The following is a 23,791-nucleotide window of genomic DNA, read 5'->3' as shown; positions in this document are numbered from 1 at the left end:
GGAGGGTTTCTCATCTCGTGTATGATGTTGAACAATTCTTTTGAGCAACCCCATTTCACCCTATACCGACACACCCCCTTCCTCTGCCCCCAACTGGACCCTCCTTAGCTACTTGTTTGCAATCTCCCATCCCGAGTTCTCAAAGCTTTTCTCCAATAACTGCCCCTCAGGTTCCCCGGGAGACCTGTGCCCACCGGCCCTCCTCAAAAACATCCTCTCCTCTACCTGTGAAAGCACCCTAGCCAGATCCATAATCAACCACTAACAGCAGGTTTCTGCCCACATGAATACAAAACCTTTAACGTGACACCACTCATAAAAAACCTCCCTTGACCACTTCCTTTCTTCCGATTACCGTACCATCTCAAACAACCAATTCAAAGCCAAATTACTAAACCACACTGCTTACTCCCAGCCTTCAGACACCTCCATGGAATTGAATCCACCCTGGGCCCTATCTGGGATGACCTGAAAAGAACAGCAGACTCTGAGGGCTGTGCTGCTCTCATCCGACTTGACCTCTCATCAGCCTTCCACATGATTAACCACTCTATCTACACAACAGATTCTTTGAGCTTGGCATAAGGGACACCGCCCTCAGATGTACTTCCTCTTTCCTCTCTGACTACTCCCAAATCATCTGTTTCAAACCTTTCTCCTCTGCCCCATCCTGCACAGAGTCCCCCAGCGAGCCTCCATCTCCCGGTCCTTTTCAACCTCTGCTTTTCACCCCCCCCAAGCTCAACCGTTCCTACAATCTCACATGTTACAACTATGCAGATGAGACCCGGATCATCCTCAGGATTCCCAACTCCCCCTCCTCAACCCACCCAGACCTTGCATCCTGCCTCTCAGACATTGCCTTCTGGAAAATGAACTATCACCTGCCCCTCAAACCCAGAGAAAACAAAATCCTAATCTGCATCAAAAAAGCTCTTCTTTACCAACCTATCACTTGGATGCATTCATTAGGACCAGCCCCGACTGCATCCCCCTGTCAAAAACCTAGGATGCACTTTTAGCTCAGACCTGACCCTTTCCCATCAAACCAATGCAGTCCACAGATCATGCACCTTCCACCCCTGCATCATCAAGCAGATCTTTCCATATCCTTCCTACCCTCATAGAGTCTCTGCAATCATGTCCATCATCCTCTCATGCCTAGAGTACTGTAACACCCCCTGCCTAGCTGAGCCTACGTACCAACTGAGAAAGATCCAACAGGTTTGAAACTCTGCAGCTAGGCTCCTCCTCACACTCTCCCCGAGAGAACACATCTCCCCCAAACTCACGACACTCCACTGACTGCCAATCAGTCAATGGGCCTCCTTCAAGGCCATTTCATTAACCACCAATCAATCCACAAGAAAGGCCCAGAATTCCTCCAAAGCAGAATCACCCGCTACAACCCTACCAGAAACCTCATATCAGGATCTGCACACCTCCTGGTAGTCCCTTCTTTCAAGTTCACCATATTAGGAGGTGCCTTCTTCTCTGTCCTCACACCCACATTCTTGACCTCCTTCCCCCTGGCGCTCCACCTCATGGACAATCACCTAACCTTCAAAACCTGGCTGCTCCCCATGACCTCATGATCCCCGGCCTCTCACCACCCACTCCCCGCCTATCACAAGCCTGTTTCATCCAGCAGTCCCCCCTCGCCCCCTAAACATCCATCCGCCCGCACTCTTCCCCCTCCTGCCTATCTCAGCTACTGGCCTCTTTTTTCCTTTCATCCACCTTGCTATGCTATTCAACATTCCTTGTGGGATGCCAATCACACATGGAGGACTCAGGAAGTCACACCAGCAACTCACACCTAGAACAAACCATGACAGTGGGCCAGATTTTGCATCCATATGGGCCTGGATGGGGGCAATACATCTCACTTAAAATGAACCTTGGTAAATCACGCTGATAATGCCGTAGGAAGACAACCAAGCACTTTGGATCCCTCGCTCATGTATGGCATGGCAGGTAATGCTAAAGCACAGGATGGTAGGCCAGGCTGCTGCATGTAATAATGAAATGGGGTCCTTGTTTTCCCACTAGAAGGAACTAGGGACGACATTCTCCCTCTCCAAGAACCTCTCAGAAGGTGAGTATTATGCATTCATCAAGCACTTAGATAACCTGTGAAACAGAGCAAGCAATGCTCCTTGTACATAGATGGAGCCCAAGAAATAGTAATTGTTGTGTCTATAGCTAACCCATTTCTCCGCTCACACACTGCACATTTGCAACTTAGTAGAAGGCACGGCTTCCCTCCACACACCCTGAACACACATATATCACAAACACAATTGCACATCACCTCTGCCATAAGAGTGGAGCTACTTTTAATGACAAAAAATCGAACTGTAGCTTCCCATATAACTCGCTATCATCTTAAACACAAACCCTCTTTAGTACATAGTCCTCCCCGTCTGCGCCCATACACACTCCAATTAGACATGGGTGATTACCACGGTCTTGACCACCCTTGCATCACTTTAATTGCTGATATGCACACACGCATAATAGCACCTCCCAAACTCTCCCACATTTTTTGACTCTGGTCCCTCCGAGGGTGTTTGACCAAAAGCACGTTGGGACCTTAATTATGGTGAAAGGCACTAAAACAAATGACAAAACGAATGAATGTGTTCCCTCAACCCTGCGAGACAGGAGAGAAGTAAACATGTAATCTATGCCTGCACTCCTGAAGGAAGAGGAGACATGTAAAAACGGAGTTTATGTCCTTAACCCTGCTAGACAGAGAGGCATACACATTCAGTCTGTGCATCCACTCCCGTGAGAGAGGAACGCTGTAAGGAATCAATGCGAAACAGGAGGCACATACAAATTCAAGCTGTGCCACCGCCCCTGTAAGACAGGATAGATATAGAAATTAATTCAGTGTGTGTGTTCCCCCTGCAAGACAGGTAGGAAATACAAATTCATTGAGTAAATGACTCTGTTCAATCATTGGAACGTCTACGGTAAATTGGTCATGCACACCTCTGGGTATTAAGCGCATTATAAATAGCCTGTCATATCATATCAGACCCATATTATGCTCTGATAGTAGATAAACAAAATTCATCATACTCTTGACTTTACACTCTTGGCAGTTGAGTCATACACTTGTTGTTCATCATCACCTGCCTCACGATCATCCATCACCACCAAAATACAACTTAATCTCCAGAGCCTGAGCTAGTAGTATCAATGGAAACCATAATTGCTGCTCCTCCCGCCCCCACTTCCTTAGCCAACTTGACCACTGAGACGCGGGTCATCACTAAAACTCAACTATAATCTGCTGCTAACTTTGAAGAGGCTGTTGATGTGCTTGTAAAAGCATTGACATCTTGTTACAGTCAACTGGGTTATGATGCACATTCATTTTAGGGAGGGTCAGTTGCTCTAGAAGAGCATCAGAGAGGCTTCTGCTGTGGTCAGAGACAACAGTGCCAGCAGTTCTAAAATTGCACTCTGACAGTAAACTAGCTCAATGGCAGCTTGGAATGTCAGTGACTACACGAACAAATGCTGCTGGCCACACAGACGGTGGTCAGTCAAAATCTCGAAAACAAAATCTCGAATGACAAAAAGCACGAAACAAAAATCTTGAAAAAAAAAATATCAAATTTTTTATTTATTTATTTATATATGTTTTTGGGGTCAGGTAAGTAAAAAAAATAGGTAAAATAAAAAAAAATGAAAAAAGGGGGGTTGGGGGAACCCCCCCATTTTGAAAAAAAACGCATTGAAAAAAAAATTCGATATTTTTTTTTTCGGCCTTTTGTTTTCGAGATTTTTGTTTTGGAGATTTTTTTATTCGATATTATCACTATGAACCCACACAGACAGCTTGGAGTTATAATACTGCAGCAATGTATTCTCCTTGCCAGCTGTCATCTGTCGCCCAAATACACATATTCTGTGGGCCTGATTCACAGAACATTTACCTATGGGATTGGTTCATTATAAAACACTTCCATGAATCAAGCCCTGACAGTGTAGCGAAAAGCCCACTACCACTACCTGTTATTCTCCAAGGCCCAGATACACTGAATAATGCAAAATATAGAAGTGAGAGCTTCAGACCCTCCATGGAGTGCACTTGTACCTGATGCCGTTGCAGCAGAGAAGGCACTATCAGAGGAAAACAAACCTCTACCTGGATTTTGGCAATGCTAATTTATTCTGTTGCCTGTCCTTTATGTCTCTGCTTTGAAAGCAGGAAATCTTGCAAACACCTCTTGAGTGTAGACCCCATCCAATGCATACTGTGACTGCAGCTGTAGTCACTTACAACATCACTCTGCTCACAGAGACAGTCAAAGATGTGCAATGTTGAGTTCAAGTGGGTTGGAACAGTCATCTTTGTCTGGTGGTGTTCGAGATTTTGCTGCACCTGCAATGCACTCTAAACATTTCTGGTGCTTAAAGACTGGCTCAAATGAGAGCCGATCTTGTGTGTCACAGCACACATATCATGGACAGGGGAGCTGTCATTGATAAAGCACATCACCACAAAGTGGAGAAAAGGTGCACAGCACAGCACATGCATTGTGTTCCCCAGCCTTAGTGAAGCAATCATTTTGGAACTATTGTCTGCGTCCATAAAACCCAATGGTAGATACTGGGGAGTTAGCCACTCTGCCACTACGTACTCCATTTGATCCCAGATTCCTGCTGGGCTCCTACCATGAACCCCTTGCATACACAAAGTGGCCTGTTCGTGAACAGCGGACAGTTGCACTGATTTGGTACCGTGCTGGAGGTAAAGGTGAACCAATGTGCTGTTACCACTTTGTAATCATTCCTTTGCCCAATTATCCAGAGTGAAGTGGACTTTCCTACTCTTTGACTTTTCCAAGGCTTTTCTCACACCAGGAAGTACTGCATTATAAAATGCAGGCTCAGTCTTGCATGAAAGGTTAGTCCAGCTTGAAATTGTCCATTAAGCATCAGCACTTGGCATTGGCTGCCTGAATGCATTATTTTCAACAAAGACATATGGCAGAAGGTCTACTGCCAACATCTTAGCCAATTTAGGATCGAGCAACTGTACTTGTGGATGAATGGGATGATATGCCTGACTGTGTTTAAATGACTCAGTGAGGCTGGGTTAGCACATAGACATTTTTCCTATACCATTAATTTGTTTTTTGGTGCTGCTGATGGCATTGGCAGGCAAACTACGTTTCTGTGCGAATGACACCACCCACCTCTGGAACCACTGTGAGGGACAGTTACAGGGCATTGCTGAGTGCTGGCTGGCTCCTGGGGATATGCTGTGTAATATGTTGGGCCCATTCTTGTGGATGATATAGCTTCATATGGCCCAGCAATAATGACATGTCCAGATTGGTACCTGCCTTCCATCGTGATCCATTTCTGCACAGTGTGCGGTTGTCAAGATGCTGCTCATGACCATGTACAAATACATTCCTCACCAAATATATATGCCGTGGACTCAGATTATGTGCTATTCATTGTTGAGCAGAGGCAGAAGAAGGAACATGATGCTCTATAAGGTGCACAGGTGCACGAGTTGGAATTGGTCGCTGTGATGGTCTTATGGGTGCTGTAGTTGATTGATGTACAACACTGCCACCTAGGGATCTCTGAGGTGTAGCAAACAGAGTGTACACAGAACAAATGCGTTGTGGTGGTATTTCTACACTCTGTACCCACATGGGATACCTGGTGGAAGTAGGCTGTGTTTTTTCTTCCAACCCTCACTCTGAGCCACTGCTAAGGCTAGACTCATCATTAGTGCTTGTGGCTGTTAAAACATCACCCAGTGTTCTCTTAGAAGAAAGGGGAGTTCATGCACCAACATCATCTTCATTATCATCACCACTAGTGCCATCATCAACATCAGAGACCAAAGACGTGAAAGGTATAGGAGGTGCAGTGGGCGTACAGATTGAGAAATGTTCTGCTCTTCTAACAGGGATAGATGGCCATGGCTCTGCTTCCCCTGACCTAATGATGAGAGCTGCAAATCCAAGCCCCCTTAAGAACATCTTCTTCTTTTGTCACACATTCAGTGGCACACTCTTCAGCTGGCACCTCAAAATACCCCAGTACAACCTGAAGGGTATGCTGTCTTTTTACAATAGGGATACTTAGGGATACTTAGGATACATCCACACTCTTTCAGACAATGATTCTAGGGAAGCTGGATAGCGTTGAAGTGGAGGAGACAGCTAAGTCAGAGATGACATTGGAAAGACTAGTCGCCACTCCCACAACTGGAATTGTAATGCTTTCTGTGAAAAGCGTGGTTATTGACTGATATTGTACTATTCTTCTAACCAAGATTCTTTCATGCCCAGCAATTGTGTCAACTAATGTTTCTGCGGTGACATGTACAATATTCCCATTGCAACGTCTTCTCCCCCTTGCCTATTTACTCATGTTGCTCTTTGTCTCAAACACCACAGGCCCTGGCAGACCCTTTTTCACTAGGAGCTATTAGTAACCCGGCGAGAGCGAAGCAGAATGCAACAAGCATTCTGATTGGCTCTCGCCAGGGTCCTACCCGGCCGGGAATCCTTCTGTCGGGATTCCACGGCCTTTGTCCCTGAAGCGGGGCCATACCTGCTCCGAACGTCCCCGTGGCTGAGAGGCTGCCGTCGCCCCCTGCCAGGGGCTCGGATAAGTCTTTTTTTTTTTTTAAATCCCTTCCCTCCCTCCCACCTTCCCCCCCAACTTACTTTCTTGGTCCTACGTCCCCGGCGGGGGACGAGGGAAGCCTCCAGCCACGTGGAGACTCGGAGCGGGGCCATCCCCGCTCCGCCCCTCCACACGGCTGGAGGCTTCCCTCGTCCCCTGGGGACGCAGGTACTTTTTTTTTTTCCCGTCCCGCTTCTACCCTCCTAACCCCACTTACCTTCTTTACGCACTGGGAACACTCCCAAGGGCGAGTACGTGCGTCCTTTTTGCATAGACTTGCATAATAGCCTGGCAGTTACAATCCACTGTATTATTATCATAATGAAAAACAATTGAAAAGATCAGCCCTTCCAAGACGAAAATGTGCCGGGGAAAATTGATTTTCCCAATGTAGTTATTTACAGAAGAGGTTATTTTGTACAATACTTAAAATATTTCTAAAGCATTTTTGATGAATGAGCACTTGTGTAGTCATGTTTTATGACCCCCCCCCCAAGTTCTCAAAATCTCCTCGGCCCTATTATATCCACAAATGTTTTAACTCTTTTGAACTTGAAGAAACAGATTGTAAAAAAGGCTGAAGAGCATGAACGGTTGGATAAATAAATGACCTGGCTTTAGGATTTGAATGGACTGCTCATAACTTAGAAATGTTGCATGTGCACTGTCAGCTACCTGCTTGGAGAAGAGGGAAGAACAGTCTCCACAATGGACAATTGTACAGTTTCCTCAAAGGAAGGAGGCAGAATAAGAGCATAATAAAATGCTCGACATTGTAAGGGAAGATTGCCACACTGTAATTATAAGTGTCGGCCTCTTACTCGGCTTGCATGTGGTTAGGTGTAGAACATTAGAAAGGACCTATAGGGCCTCATTACGAGAATGGAGGTAGCCATGGAGCTATTAGCTCCATGGCTGCCTCCGTTCCGGGCTCCATTACCGGGTTCCTGCAATGGGGACTTACCGGGTTACTCCGACATAGGAGGACCCGGCAATTCCTCCTTGCAGGAACCCATCCCCATTCCCATTTGAGCCCCTATAGGGCTCAGTGGGAATGGGGAGGGAGGTAATACCGGGCAGATTACATCTGGCCCGTTATTGCCTCCCTCTTCCCCTCGCGGGACCCGGAAAGCACGCCTGGTTTTACCAGGCGTGCGATCCGGGTCCTGTGATGGGAAGCTTGTAATCGGTGCTCCCGGAATGAAGGGGGCTGGTGCTGTATGATATGATATGATATGGCATTTGTAACGCGCCTATACACAAGTGTTTCAAGGCGCGACGAGGCAGGGGGGGAACAAGGGGAGACAGACAACGATCCTACTTGGCCAGGTGCATTCAGATCGCGCAAGTGCAAAGGGTAGAGGGAAAGGGAAAAGTGCAAGGGGGAAAGGGAGAGGGGAAAGTGCAGTACAGGGTTAATAGCATACAGCAAACAGGATAAATAACAAGGGCCAGGTGGTGGCAAGGGCGAAGTAAGTGCAGACAAGTGCTGGGAAGGGGGGCTGTAGGGATACAGACACAGTTCCGTAGTGCAGGGGTTGCCATGAAGGCAGTGCAGGGGAGAGTGGCTGGGCCAAGGACCGAGAACGGTGAGTGGCCCAGTTGCAGATTCAGTGCAGTTTCAGTAGTATTAGCAGGGGAGAGGGGGAGAGAAAGCAGAGGCAAGGAGGAAGGTTTTGAGGTGCTTCCGGAACCGGAGATGGTTCTCCTCAAGTTTCAGGGAGACAGGAAGGCTGTTCCATAGGGAGGCTCCTGCAGCAGAGAGAGATCTGCCCCCAACTGTACCGGCCCCCTTCATTCCGGGAGCGCCAGCCTTATAATGAGGCCCATAATCCCTGAGGTGAACATTAGAGGAGAGGATCAGCAAACAGAACACCCGCTCAGATTCAAGTTTTCTCCATCATCATCAGTGAAATGATTGTAATAACAATTAGCTGCATGTATTGTGCAAAATAAGCCCATTCTGGACATTAGTAAATTTAGATAAAGACACACAACGTCTAAAAAAATAAATACATACAATCATTGATTTTCATAGAACGCAACATGAAAGAAATGTCAAGTGCATGTGTGGAGCCTCGTGATTATTCTGGAACATGCGTATAGTTTTTGTTTCTCTGAACGTCCCTCATTTCAATGCCTTTGGCTGCTCGATATTTGTACTGACACGATTGCAAAATTGTATCTTGTTAAGTCTTGAAAAGCAAATGGTAGGTGAATTCTACCTCCCGGTTTTTACAAACAGCTGGCTTCCTTGTTTGTCATGGAAGTCGTTTACTGACACAATTGTAGGCATGGACGTATTTTGACTATCGAAAACATGGAATGACATTAACTTGTTCTGTCTTGGCTATTATGTGCTGCTTCAAGTGCTTCCTATTAGCCAAACCTATTAGCATAGGAATTGAACATAGGAGAAAGATGGGAGAGAAGGTGGGATGCACAGACTGTGGGTGTTTTGAGGCTGTTTTCTCCCTCATTGACATGTAATGGTGATTGTAGTTTGTATGGCCTTTCCTCTGCCCAGTACACACCCCTGTGATCTCCTTGAGATAGCTCTGTGCTTCCAGGGGGGATAACAATAATATGTCTAAGCAGCCACCTGAAAGGTATTAAATACTTGAACTGCTGCTGTAAATGAGTTCCTATGGTAATGCAAATGCTTTAAACAAGCATGCCTTCAATCACTTGATTTATAAGCAATATTTGTGCCCTTGCATCTGTTCTTTGAACTGAATTCTTATTAAAAAAACAAGCAATGGAAAAAGCAACCATTGTTGCTCTTATATAGGCTTTACATTAGCATTTGCCATGCATTACCTTCAGATGGCCAGCAAGTAACACCATTTTCCAGCTGTTTCCATTTTATGACCATGTGATACGAGTATGGCAATACCTTGAAAATTCCTATCCCATGCCTAGACAAAGGTCAAAACATTTTGCTTTGCTAGTGTCTTTTAAGATTGGATTTGTACGACTTTCCTTCTTAACGGCGTACCTGAGGCACTGATTACCTTCCCAAAATCAAAATGTATACACATGAAAACTTTAACATAAATATACTGAATATATCTCCGGATTGGAGAGAGAATGGCGGTGGAGTGAGACTGCTCTGCAGCCAGTGGAAAAGGGCACTGAACAAGGTCTAGGCGACTGTATGCAATGCCAGAGAAAACCGTTTCAAGAGAAACCTAGATTAGTACGTATAGATGCTGGATTGATAGTAATCCTACTGTACGAAATAGATAACTAAGTAAATAATGTGAAATTAACAAGGACATTAAATCAATAATCTCCTGAGAACATTAGTAGCAGGATTACATTTTAAACTTGAGCACCGCTATGCACTGCTCATGGTGGTCTTTGAGATGGTAAAGTGGCTCTTCAAATTAATCTTTACATTCCATTTGTGGTCACTTTTGTGCTGTCTTAAATTTAAATTAAAAGTGAACATAAACAGCTTGGAGCTGTGCTGATTTATGCACTTTTGCTCCTGATCTCATGTAGAAACTGTCGATGCATGTCATTTGGGATGGCGGATGATGTCATTGTTACTTTAGGAAGCATACAAAGGCCAATGTTGGGGGGTTTGCTGTTTTGCACGTCAACCATAATACCCCTTAAGTTTTAAACTGAATTTCAAAAGTTTTGGAAATATAAACTTAACCAGCACGTCCCTTTAAATACACCATTTTCACTGAATTTCAAAGATTCCGTCAAAATCTTCTTAACCATAATATTGCTTTAAACAACATTGTGATAAATAGGGTGAATGCAGAGGTGTAGCACTTTGGTTTTTTATGTCTGTTGGGTTACTCAACTGCCTTGCGTGAGTGATTTAGCAGATATTGTCATAGTGTGTTGGCATGTAGATGTTCAAAATGTTAGTGTAGGGGTTGGAGGAAGACCCAGTGGGCAACTTGAGGCATCCTTCTAGTGTGAGCATGGCAACATCTCAGCAGTGGTGGTCCTCGTGCAAAGTCCCTGAGGTGGTATCTCTGGCAGAGGAAAGCGTTCAGCAACTGCTCCTTGATGAGTGTGGAGGAACACACGGAGGAGTGCAAGAAAAATGATTCCTACAGGATTCAGTAGCAAGTAGTCAGTGGCTGTGAACATATCTTAAGGAGAGTTTAGAAAAGGGATTACAGAGAGAGATGAGTTCTGGTGGGGTGCCTAGGAATAACTAAGGATGCAATGAGTTTAAGTTGCTACATCTGGGAGCCAGTGATGTGAATTTCATTAGGAATCAGGAAGAAACATAAACACATGACACTATTTGCAGTAGGCACCAGGGAGTGAAATCACAATAAGATACCAGAGAGCAAAACCAAAGAGAGGCAAAATTACTGTGGGGCAGACGGGAGAAAAATCACAGAAGGTAAAACATTATTTGGGATAATAGGAGATACATTACAGTGGGACACGTGGGAGCAAATCCAAGAGGGGAGAGACACAGTGAGGCACCTGGGAATCAATATCATATCATGTAGAAAGTAGATTGCTGAGCAGGTTAGTGAGGGGCACAAACACACATGACACTTATAGGGAGGTCCATCATGGCCCAGCAAAGGCATGCCCAAGAATCAAAAGACATAACAAACCATTATAGGTCATAATAAACATTGAAAAGGCTGACTAGGACAAAACAGCCTGGTTGCTACCCCACACTCCTCTCTTTGGTCACTGCAGACAGTTCCCCCTTAACGTTCCCACTTTGCCGCTATATATATATATATATATATATATATATATATATCCCATCTCCCTCTCTCTCTCTCTCTGTCTCTTTTCCATATCTATGTCTGTCTCTCTCACTCTCTCTCCACTTGCTCTTTTGAGCTTTCTATGGTTCTCTCTATTTCTCTCACTGCCTCTTTTTCCTTTTCTATCCTCTGATTTTCAGTCTCTCAAATAGATGTGTAGAGCACTGTTTGCAATACTAATAAGGGATTTGGCAGATTAGGGTTGAGGGCAGACTGGGGCCTCTTCGAATTACCCTTAGCAAAGTGATAAGTGTTATGGCCGGCGTGAACTATTTGGATTGGCGAAAGTGCTGCCTAAAATATGAACACCTCAGATGCTCATTTCCCTTTCTGTATTATGCTGGTTGAGCACATTCTGCAACGCTTTCTCAAACCTCACTATACATTCCTGCTGAAACAGTATCAGCAAATTCATAGTTAAAGAAAACTAAACGTTATTTTGTTCATTCATGTGCTCACTAGAGATGCAGAACTCCTGATTAATGAATACTTTTCACATAGCCAGTTATACAGTTTTTAGACTCAATCCATGAAAGGCCAAGAAAGCCATCAAATGTAATAGCATCATTGCAATGTTTCTCCAAACAATGTATGTATTTCATATACACTCGGAAATTGTGGGATTACAATTAATGATAAGGTAGATGTGCTCCTGTTTCTAAAGCTGGTAATTGTATCCATAGGCATATGTGCTACAAGTGTGCACCTGACGATCATAGATGAAAGATTAGTATTCGGCTGATTAATTATTGTCTAAATGGAGACTATTATATTATGGGTTTGCACAATCATCTCTAAATTTAAGAATTAAAAAATTAACATAACATGAAAAATTATTTTTGAAGACTCAGTTGATAGACTATTTAGAGGGCAAATGATAATAACTATAACAAGAAAAATGAAACTGAAACAAATGTAGTGAGCTAGAGAAAAAATGAATTAGTTAATGGGGAAACAGCTAATTAATAGGAAGTGAAACACATGAGCATTGCATAAATAAACAAGTCAGTAAATAGACAAATAAATATAAAAACACATGTTAAAGCCGAAAACAGAGCAATACATCTTTCTCTGTTCTTGTAGGTGCCCTATGATAGAGGCTTCTCTGTGATAAAATGAAGGGAAGAATATTCTTTGACCATGTGCAAGGCTAGTTGTACATCGATCTATATAAGCTATTAGAGCAAAAGCAATCTTAGAGAAAATTCAAAAGAAAGCAACAAAGGAAGAAATGAGCAACTATATACATTTGTTGTACTTGACAGATCTGTGCAGACATCAACATATATTGAATTGAAAACAGTTCACATTTACTTATTAAGAAATCCCTACAATCAATTTGTTCTTTATTATATTCAAGTACTATATCATAATCTTATCCTGGCCCAGGTCAGGATAAACCTCTGCTTGTAGCAGGATTTGTTTGTGCAGTGTTTTATTTGCATTAGGGTAGAGGAGTGATAGAGCAATATTTTGCAATCTAATCTCAGTGACTGTTAAACCACTCTCTGGGCATAGTAATACGATTATATTGCCATTATGGCAAATTGTGTCTGGCCTACAATTAAATGTACATATTACTATAGACAACAATGCAGGGAGAACCATAGGCCCTGCTACAGGAACCACAGTATTGTACATACATTTTACACTGCTCTGGCAAAATATGAAGAATACCTACTTCATTGAAAAATGTTAGCCAGGAGGTGTCCTAATGAGCCCTCAATGCATGGTTCAAATTCCATAGGACTAGAGGCGTGTAATCATGTGCCCTAAAAGGTGCAGTTGAAACTACAGCACCAGGCTGATGACATGTTCACCTGGTTCTGCAGGAGGACAAGGGAGAGGTCAAATGAGTACACAAACATCGAGCAGGCACTCAGTAATAGGCTTGGAAGACATAGGCAGGACCCCAAATGATGTAACTGGTCCAACTCTATCTTGTCACATATTGTATACATATACCTGGGTTGAAAAGCTAAACTAGCCAAGGTAAGTTATACACCTGGAATCTATGTGTATTCATGACGACTGACTTTGACAAGTTTTAGCAAACACATAGAAAGATGTGTATTCACACATATGAGTTGAGACCAATTGAGTTTGCCATGTCTTACTTGCAAACACAGGAAACACAAATACATTGTTAGTAAGCCTTTTCAGTAGCATTTTATGCTAGTTAATTTAACAGGCATCCGCTGCAAATGACACATGCACAGTGTTCACATCATCAGAAAATCTCTGTGTATGTGAACATTGTCCATGTTACATTTTATGTTTATAATATTTTTTCTATGCAAATTGCACAGAGCATGAAGACCTACACAAGGTTTCATTTATACTTTTAATTTCTCATCACCATGAAAACATTGCTTTGAGTTGAAGGGCAAAACGAGTGCACGCTGAACAGACATTATCAGCAATTCTCATTTATTATGACACAGAGAATGCAGGATTAAAACTAGACAAGTCTCTTTGTGGGCCATGTTGTTCCCCTTGTTATTTTCACTGGGTGGGACTGGTTCCATTAATACTTTGTGCAAAAGCTCCCACTGTGCAATTTTTTCTAATAGGTAGGTAATACTTTATTCAGCATTCACCATTTACATTTAGCACAAAGCTCAAAGTACATAAAATTTAAACAAGCACTCGCACATACAAAACGTAGAATACAATTTGTTAATACATACAAAGCTGAATAAAACATTTGAAAATTGAACAGCAGTTAAAATATACAAATGGATAAGCTTCAAATATAGCAGGTGTATAAATACATTAACATTTTCTGCCCAAACGCTTAAAAGAGGCATTGATATACTTGCTAAGATCAGAAACAAAGTTATTCTCTGTACATGACAAAATATACTGCATGACCTCCAGGGTTGTTCTAATGTTCATACAAATAAAAGTAATAAGCAAACAATGGCATTGTCTGCCTTTAATTTGTACTTTTCCACTATGTGGTGTGAAAGTGTAAATGCTGCCTGCTAAGTATGCTTTACCAACTGCATTTACAATTGATTCCTACAGAACCTGTCTGCTTTTACCAGGTGGTAGTTTGTGGTGGATTCCATAGGAATCTATTGCGCTAATTCTAGCATAAAATTCTATTCTGGCGTTAATGCATCCTCATTTGTATGATGGAGCATAAAATTAAGATGGACTATATCTTTCCTCCTCGCTCACAAACTCTGCCATAAAAATTGATCAATTGTGGCACATGGTGAAAAATGGCAGAAAACACATTTACCACCAAGTGTTGCGAACTGCATAACCTGGCACACGACCCCAAATGTTCAAATGTATTATTTTGAAGGGAATCATTGTATAATATAGCTTATGAAAACCATACTTAAATTATCTTGCAGAGAATGTCCTTGGAAATTAACAGTTAGTTAAATAATGTAATTTGAAATAATCCATTAAAATATGAATTTTTAAAATCCATGATCTTGTCAGTCATACGAAACAGAAGCTTACTGGCTGTAGCTATAATGAGGGGAGTGTATACGCTTTAATCTGAAGTAAACATTTTCACGAAATCCATGTTATTCGATAGGACATCGAGCTTCAAATTTAAGACGGACTCATAAAGGACAACTTGTAACAACAGGCAGTGGCCTTAGCACTAAAAGCAGCTGAACACATCTGATGATTAGAAGAATCACACCAACAAGTTAGCATAAGCCATCAAGAATAAGACAGAAACACATGCTAGTCAGGATTAGCTAGAATGGATATAGGTGTTGTGCAGATAGTCCTGATAGGGGGGGGGGGGGCTTTCAGTTTATATCCTCTATAGCTATCTCCTCAAAAATGAAGTGACCCACATACTGCACAGGTTCCGGAGGCCAGACGGAGCAGAGTTGGAGGCTAGCTGATTAATTTGCTAGACTGCTTGCATAAGAGAAAGCAAGGAGCACATTCTATGCAAGGCCCATGGCAGTAGTTCTGTCTGTGCGCATAGAGTTGGCACTTTGACAAATCCTATTTTTGAATGAACACTTCCATAATAGGCTCAACTGCTTTGGTCAAAAGAAGCAAAAACATTTCAGATGTCTTCACCCTGAACCAGGAAATCTGTTCATTGTTTCAAATTCTAATTTTTATTTGATTGCTTCAATATTTTGGGAGCTGAAAGTAGCCATTTTACCAATGTTTGCAACATATTTAAATTGTCTGTTGTTAAACCATTTAGAGATGATGCGTTGTCCTTCAGTGAACCTTTCAATACCTCTGTGTTGGTTACACACTGAGTGTTTTGAATTTGTTTTTTTTGCACAGTAAATAACATCCAACCTTGATGCCCCCCATATTCCTTTAGTCTTGATAAGTGAATCCATCAAAGCACACAGGACATAACCGAGGAGTCCTCGTAGGGGGGATTTAAATGGTTTTACCTGCAAGTCTGCCCTTAGAAGCTGAGACATTGACATAAAAAGGTTTTTCTAAGCCCTTTGCACCAAATAATTTGTCTGACAGGTCTGAAGGAAGTCATCAAACTCTGGGCTCAAATGTAGGTGAAGTAAGCTCAGTAAATATTTAATAGCAGCACCATGGAGTGAACACATGAACAGACAGCACAAGGCACACCAATAATCCTAACCCTATGTCGCCCCCCACCCCAGTGAAACAATTTCTATATCTTTAGATGCACTGCATCCAACAATTCATAACTTCACTCACTATTTTTATAAAATAGATGCTCTATGTGGAGATGGATGGTTACTTCTGTTGCCTTCAAGAGATACCACCAAAGAAGTGTGCTGATTTTCAAATTAGACTTTTACTTAGACTTATACTGCCTGATCAACATTCTGTCTGAAGTAAAGTCAACTTGTATCAGAATAAACCTTGGCAGCGTGTACAAGATTACAAAAATGTGTGCTGAAGCTGCAGAAAGCTGCAAACACTGCTTCTATCAGTCAAATCTTAAAACTCCATTCTGTCAACAAGCATATACGTAATTCAAAATTGAATTCTCTAACTGTATCAGGGTGATGCAGGAATGAAATGCCTATGCTTTTAAAATCAGTATGTTTCTCCTTTTAGTTTGAATTCACTTGCAATTGCATTTCAGCTTATTTTCGTTTAAAAATCTGATTCATGCAGCTACATTTTTCCTCAAAAGAAACCTGCCTATGAAACTGTTTAATAATAGTCTCTAACTTATAAACATTCTGGATAAACTGTTCAAACTGTTCTGTGACTTCTCCAAATGTTTCTTCTGAGGTTTTCATTAGAAACAAGTAGGGGTGTGCCGAAGTTCGGTTTTAAGTAAGCATTCGGCCGAATTCCAACTGAAAATCAACTATTCAGCATTCAACAGAATACTCACTTGAATCTTACTTGAAACCAAAGTTACACCCCTAATGCCGCCACATTGTGAAAGATACATATTTGCAGATAAGTTGTGAAAGACAGCAAATCAGTTAAGACAGAAGAACAGGTTCACAAATCGTTTTTTCTTCTCATTAAAACAATATTTTTTGCTTTGAGAAGAGTGGTCCATTGAACACAGCATGCGAGATGCACGTTTCTCAAAGCTCGGTGCATGCGGGACACAAACTGCACATGGCTGCCCCAAAGAAACTGGCCAATGTTGCAAATGGACCCATGGACACAACCGCTCTTTCAAGATCTTCCGATTTTTGCTTACAGAAACAGCAATGCTTTACGAAACAGCTTAGACAGAGGAGATCTGCCTACTACTCTGAGTGTACAGCCCAAGCGCAAGGGCATTCAACCTTGTCATAACTGTCAACATTGCAGCAACATCATACCAGGCAATATAATCTCGCACCCACACACAGGCAAACCCATTATACTCAAACATTCATGCACCTGTGATTCTACAAATGTTGTCTATGCCCTGAAGTGCCCCTGCTGTGAAAACAGAAATAAAATATCGAGGCTGAGTACCCCAAAACGAAATACACCGAACACAGGTTATAAAGGAACATACAAAGTACTTTATTTCATACTGAATCCAGTTACAAAAACAGAGCAAAATCAGATAGCTATCGGCACTCAGTACAACACAACGAACTCCAGCGTGGTTCAGTGTGTTCAGTGAGAGACGTTGTACATTACAATACATTCGCTTTTTATACATTTGGTGGGCGCGATGTCCAGCCCCACTTCGGGTTAATAGTCCTTTTAATACATCACCGATCTAGGGTTCGTGCCAAGTCTCAAACAACCGCATATAACTGTTTTGCCTTTAATACATGTATCAACAAGCCTATGCAATAACTGTGTATTCTAAGGTTTTCCATGCAGGCCTTCTTAAACATTAAATACAATGTAGTTAAACAGATGTTCTTCGTTCAGTATATGAATACATTGTCTCAACATATGCTCGTGGATTAGTTTCTTTGCACGAGTAATCCTTCTACACATAGGTCAAAGAAGGACAAGGTCTCAGTTCACGACCTCAACAAGTGGCCTGAAGGCAAATTACACATTAGCTATGTACAGAGGTCAAGACGGCCATGTTGTATCCTGGAATGACATCGTCCACCATTTTAGCTCACATGGTGACTTTTACACAACAAATCCTAAAATGGCGGTTTGACCTAAAATGGCGGCTTACATGGATTTAAGGTCAGGACCTTGCGACACACATTTCTTTCGCAAGCGACTTTCGAGCAGCTTGCCGTAGGCCAACATTAATATATTTATTACAATAGGAGGCTCAATATACTTTCTCTTTCGACAAACCCTCCTTTGGCCTATGCCAAGTGCTAAAAACTACTTTGGATCTCCTTGCAAATAACTCCATGCATCATCGTCCATGCACCCTGAATCACTATCGAAAACATCTATTGCCATTAGGTCATTTGCTAAAATATCCTTCAATACATATTCTTTGGAAGTCTTATCTGGGGCATACACTTTATGTCCTATTGAACCTATTGCTTGTGCGCAACGAGCACATACCAGGTAGACACTGAATACAGCAACAAAGAAACAACAGGATTCCCAAAATAATTAGTAAGACCGAAAGTACCTTCCAACACCAAGATCGCAAGAAGTCCCAGAACCAAGCGCTCAGATTCCAGTTTCCCTCAGGAACATGCACTTCGGAACTAAAGACATGCAGATTCTGTATTGCCTTGAAGATAGTTGGGGAGGAGTCTGGTACGAAAACACAGCAAGCGGACCCCACTAATTTGCATACTCCACCACGCTCAGCTAGAATGACATCTAATGCCATTCGATTTTGAAGTGCTACTAATCTTATCGCCTTTTGTTCTAATGTCATATTATAGAGTATGTCCATGGTCCGGTTGATGGTTCTCTCCAGTAATCTCGCTAGTTTTCTGATATCTTCTGAATTCGCTATCTGCCCCCGGAATGGCACAACTGATTTAGCTATATCTCCCAAGACTTTTGCTGGGGTGTCGCCATTCCCATCCCGCCGTGGACAAGCATTCGAAACTTCTTTTGTACCGGCTATAAACACCCCAAGTAACATGATACCTAAATAACAGGTTTCCTGCCAATCCCTGGGCAACCATGGGAATGCTACATTACCGCAAACAAAGTAGACAGGTTTGCCTACATACAAAGGTCTGTTCTCCCCAGTCAAATTTGCAACGTTGGCACAACCTAGAAAATTTCCCATTGACTGAGTTCCATTTCTCTGCATGCAAAAAGAAACTGAATCGGGGCTATGGTTAACAGAGTAAGAAGGAGGCATGGCATCCTTATTGCCTATCAGAGCCATTTTAAAGGAAATCAAAGATTGGAAAGGACGAGACAGTTTATCAGAAGGCCTATTGGAAGCAACATTCGGTTAACTCCTATTTGCAAAAAGCGAGCATCCCAGGGGAGTCAAACACGTTTCTCAAAACTATTCAAATTGGTGCCATCGAAGTTCCCTGAGATGCTATCATTCCATCGGCCAAAAAACAGTGCTCTAAGAGAAGCATAGCAGGCAGTTGTCAACGGTAAAGGAGGAATATACCAACCTAGCCCCTTATCCCCGTGTTGCGGTAAATGTGAGCAAACCCAACAGTTAGATTTATTAAAAATGGCATGTGTAGCATTCATGATAAGTAGTAAAGTGTTATTGTGGTACATTTGTCTGTGCTGGGAATCCCGAGGGCATAAAGTATGCAAATGTACAAAGGGAGTAGGAACAATGGGTGCACTTTCAGTAGGCAACAAAAGTTTTAAAGAGTGAGTTTCCTCGAGGTACCACAACCCTAAAACAGCGACTTTTAAAAAAACAAATATCATTATAGGAATACAGCAATACATTTTCGGGGCCAGGCATTTTGTCCATTATCCCGGTTGGTCACCCCCTTATTTATAAGTCCCATACGAGCGGTAGCGGTGGCGGACATCGTAGTCTTCAAATGAACACTCCAAAGTTTGATGCTGGCGACCTCCCGGTCGAGCGATTTCTTAGTCCTTCCACTACCCCAGCCAACAGAATCCCCTTTCTCAAATATGCCCAAAAAGCAAGCCCTCGATGACTCTTTTCCTTCTCCGAATGCACAGCCAAACCGTGCCATAAGTCTATCAGATGCACAGCAACACCGTGCCGTAAGTCTATCTTCGTGGTCGTAGGTTATATCGTATTTTTCCTGGTGCTGATTGATCCGGAAACAATATGTTGTCGCTTCCTGCTGGAAACAACGTGTTGGAGGCAAGTGAAGGGGCTGAATTCGAAACAGTCGTTTCCGGGTTCAAAATTTGTGGAGAGTGCGGAGACAAAATGGCAGCTTCCCCAAGCCTCCCGGGCTCAGAGATATTCTCCGACACACTCTCAGTGCTGCTAACTGCTTTGGGATCATTGGTTGCATTGTCAGCGAGGGGTTCTGTTTCTTCTGTAGCGTTTGGCACAGGGTGAGGACGTTTCTTGATGTGCGACCTGTGGATCCAGTTCTTTCGTCCAGCGACCATCACTGCTGTCTGGGTGACCAACAGGACTTGGAATGGGTCACGCCAGCGAGATGCGAGGCAGGAGGTGCGCTCAAATGATTTGACAAGCACCCAACTCACAGGCCGTATGCCGTGGCCCGGGCCCTCGTATCGCACAGGTAAAGCTTCTTGTACCTGGTGATAAATCAAATACAGATTTTTAGTCAATTGCCTACAATAATCTGAAAGTAGTATATTTTCAACATTCTTCAAAGTTCGACATTTTGGAAGGTTCCAGATATTGGCAGGTCTCCCCATTACCACCTCAAATGTAGAGAGCCCAGTCTTAGTTTGAGGGGTTGTACGCATGGCTAGTAACATGATCGGTAAGGCGTCCGGCCATTTTAGTTTGGTGCCGGCACACGTCTTAGCGAGCTTGTTCTTGATGATACCGTTGTGTCTTTCTACTAGTCCGGCGCTCTGAGCATGTCTGGCCGAATGGAACCGTTTGTCAATTCGTAATGCTGTACATATCTGCAGAATTACAGCAGCGACAAAATGTGGACCATTGTTCGACCAGATAACTCTCGGCAAACCGAACCGGGGGAAGTATTCTTTTAACATGGTTTTCGCAGTGGTCATGGCTGTAGCATCTTTAAAGGGAAAGCCTCAACACATTTACTAAAGGCACAAATGACCACGTGGACATACTTTAGATTGTTGCATCGTTCCATTTCAATGAAATCAAAGTGAATAACTTCGAAGGGGACAGAAGGTGGCCCAAAACTTCCCCTTTGAGTTGATGTCCCCTTTCCCACATTGTGTTGTAGGCAAATCATACAGTTCTGGACATAGCGCTGGGCAATTTTCTAAATCTTGTCATTTTCCCAAACTTTTTCTAACATTTTCGTAACCTGCTGGGCACAAACATGTGTAGGGCCGTGTGCCATGACAACCATCATCATGACATAGACGTCAGGTAGCAGCCATTTCCCTTCGACCGTATCCACCCAACACCCATCATCATCAAGTTTCCCCAAGCCTTCAGACCACCTCTTAGGCTCTTCCATTGTGGCATCAGCACGGATATGCATGGATATCCCGCACAGACCCAACACCCTCATCCATTACATAGGCATCTACAGTCTCCCTTGAAACATACATCTCTGTGAAGAGGTCAGTGGCAGTTTGTCTAGCTATCTGATCAGCAAAAGCATTCCCTTTTCCAATATCATCTACAATCTTTCGATGTGCTGCACATTTCATAACTGCTAACTGAATAGGGAGTGCAAGCGCTGACAGTAGTTGTACTATTAGGGAGCCATGTTGAATTTTGGTGCCATGCGAAGTTAGGAACCCTCCCTCTGACCAAAGTCTCCCAAAGTTGTGAACCACCCCAAAGGCATACTGACTATCAGTATATATATTTACTGCAAGCCCTTCAGAAAGTTCACAAGCTCGGGTCAATGCTATAATCTCTGCAGCCCGCGCAGAAATATGCGTGATTCTCTTAGTTTCCACAACCGTGCTCCGTGTAGTGATGACATAAGCAGCTGTGGATGTACCATTCGGAAGTTTAAAGCAGGAGCTGTCACAAAACAGCTCCCCTTGCGGATTATCCAAGGGAGTATCTTTCAAATCAATTCTAACCTTTGTCTCTTGTTCGGTCGTATACAAACAATCATGTGGTACTTCATCACCGCAAGTAGCATCTTGTGGAAAATGTAGGAGTTCAGCCGGATTAAGGACACAACACCTCTTAATTTGAATGTGAGGAGCAAACAAGATCAATTCATATCTTGTCAACCGTGCAGAAGTGAGATGTTGCGTTTGAGTTCGGTTCAGTAGAACATCTACAGAGTGAGGCACCATCAGGGTTAGATCATGGCCTTGGACCATTCCCTCACTCTGTTTTACAGACGCGGCAGCAGCAGTGACAGCACGCAAACATCTTGGCAAAGGGCATGCTACCGGATCAAGGGCGGAAGAAAAGTAACCGCACAGCCTATTCTTCCCTCCATGTTCCTGCGTTAATATCGCCAAAGCACATCCATCACATTCATGCACAAACAACACAAAGGCCTTTTCATAGTTTGGTGTGCACAAAACTGGTGCAGAGCATAATGCAGTCTTTAGCAAGTCAAACGACTGCTGATGTACCGCGTTCCATGGCAATGGCGAAGAAATGCCCTTCTTCGTCAAAGCCAACATCGGTTTGATCACTAGTGAAAAATTCGGGATCCAAAACCTACAGTAGGAAGCCATACCTATCAAGGCCCTAACTTCCTTCTGTGTATTTGGGACAGACATGCCAGGAATGTGTTTTATTCTTTCAGGTGTCAATCTTCTTCCCTCCTTTGACAGGAGATAGCCTAAATAGGCAACCTCCTGACAACAATATTGAAAGTTTTTAAGCGAAGCTTTGTGACCATGTTTAGCTAGGTGAATAAGTAATAACACAGTGCCCTCCTTACAGGTACTCTCAGAGTCAGCAGCTAGAAGCAAATTGTCAACGTACTGAAGCAAAGTACAGGTAGAGGGCAATTCAAGGGTATCAAGTTGCTCTTTCAAAGCCCTACTATAAATACTAGGACTCTCTGTGTACCCTTGAGGTGCACGAGTAAATGTAAACTAGCGTCCCCCTAAGGTGAACGCGAACAAATATCTAGTATCCTTCTGTATAGGAATACTAAAGAACGCATTCTTTAGGTCCACAACACTAAAGTAAGTAGCTGTAGCTGGAATCATGGTTAGAATTGTCGTTACATCAGGCACAATTGGAAATTGTGGTGCCACAACTTTATTAATGGCACGTAAATCAATTATGAAACGGAATGGAATTACATTATCGCCTTTCTTGTACACAGGTAAAATCGGATTGTTACACAAACTTCCTGAAATTTCTTCGATCACCCCGTGATGCACAAAATCGGAAACAATACATTTCAAAGCTCGCTCGCCCTCAACCGAAATCTTATACTGTTGAATGCGTGGCAGCTCAATTCCATGTTTCAAAACTATTTTGACAGGCTCAATCTGTAAAACACCGACATCATTGTCGTCGACGGCCCACAAGCTCTCTGGTACATTAATGAATTCTGGAGGCAAAGGTCTAGTCAAGAATTGCAAGGCAGAAAATTGCTGTGGTGAAATCGTGAAGCGCACTCCATCAGAAGAACAATAAATCACTGCATTTAATTCTTTTAACAATTCAACCCAGCAAGTTCTCTCCACAATCCGAAGTCAACAGAAATGGACACTGGTCCGTAAATGGACTCAAAGAAATAGGTACCGGCATAGAAACCCGACAAACAACTGGTGTACCGGAAAACCCTAGAGAAACATTGGTTTGTCCTGATAGTGGAATGTTTGGAACCCGCGAATGATCAATGGAACACTTCTGTGCTCCAGTGTCTATCAAAAACTAATTCCTATTTCCCACCACCATTTCAACGTAGGGACGTTTCTGATTAACGGGA

Source organism: Ambystoma mexicanum, chromosome 5p, assembly GCF_040938575.1.
Source record: "Ambystoma mexicanum isolate Mex_15411 chromosome 5p, UKY_AmexF1_1, whole genome shotgun sequence".
NCBI classification, from domain to species: Eukaryota; Metazoa; Chordata; class Amphibia; order Caudata; family Ambystomatidae; genus Ambystoma; species Ambystoma mexicanum.
This window is presented reverse-complemented; position numbering follows the sequence as displayed.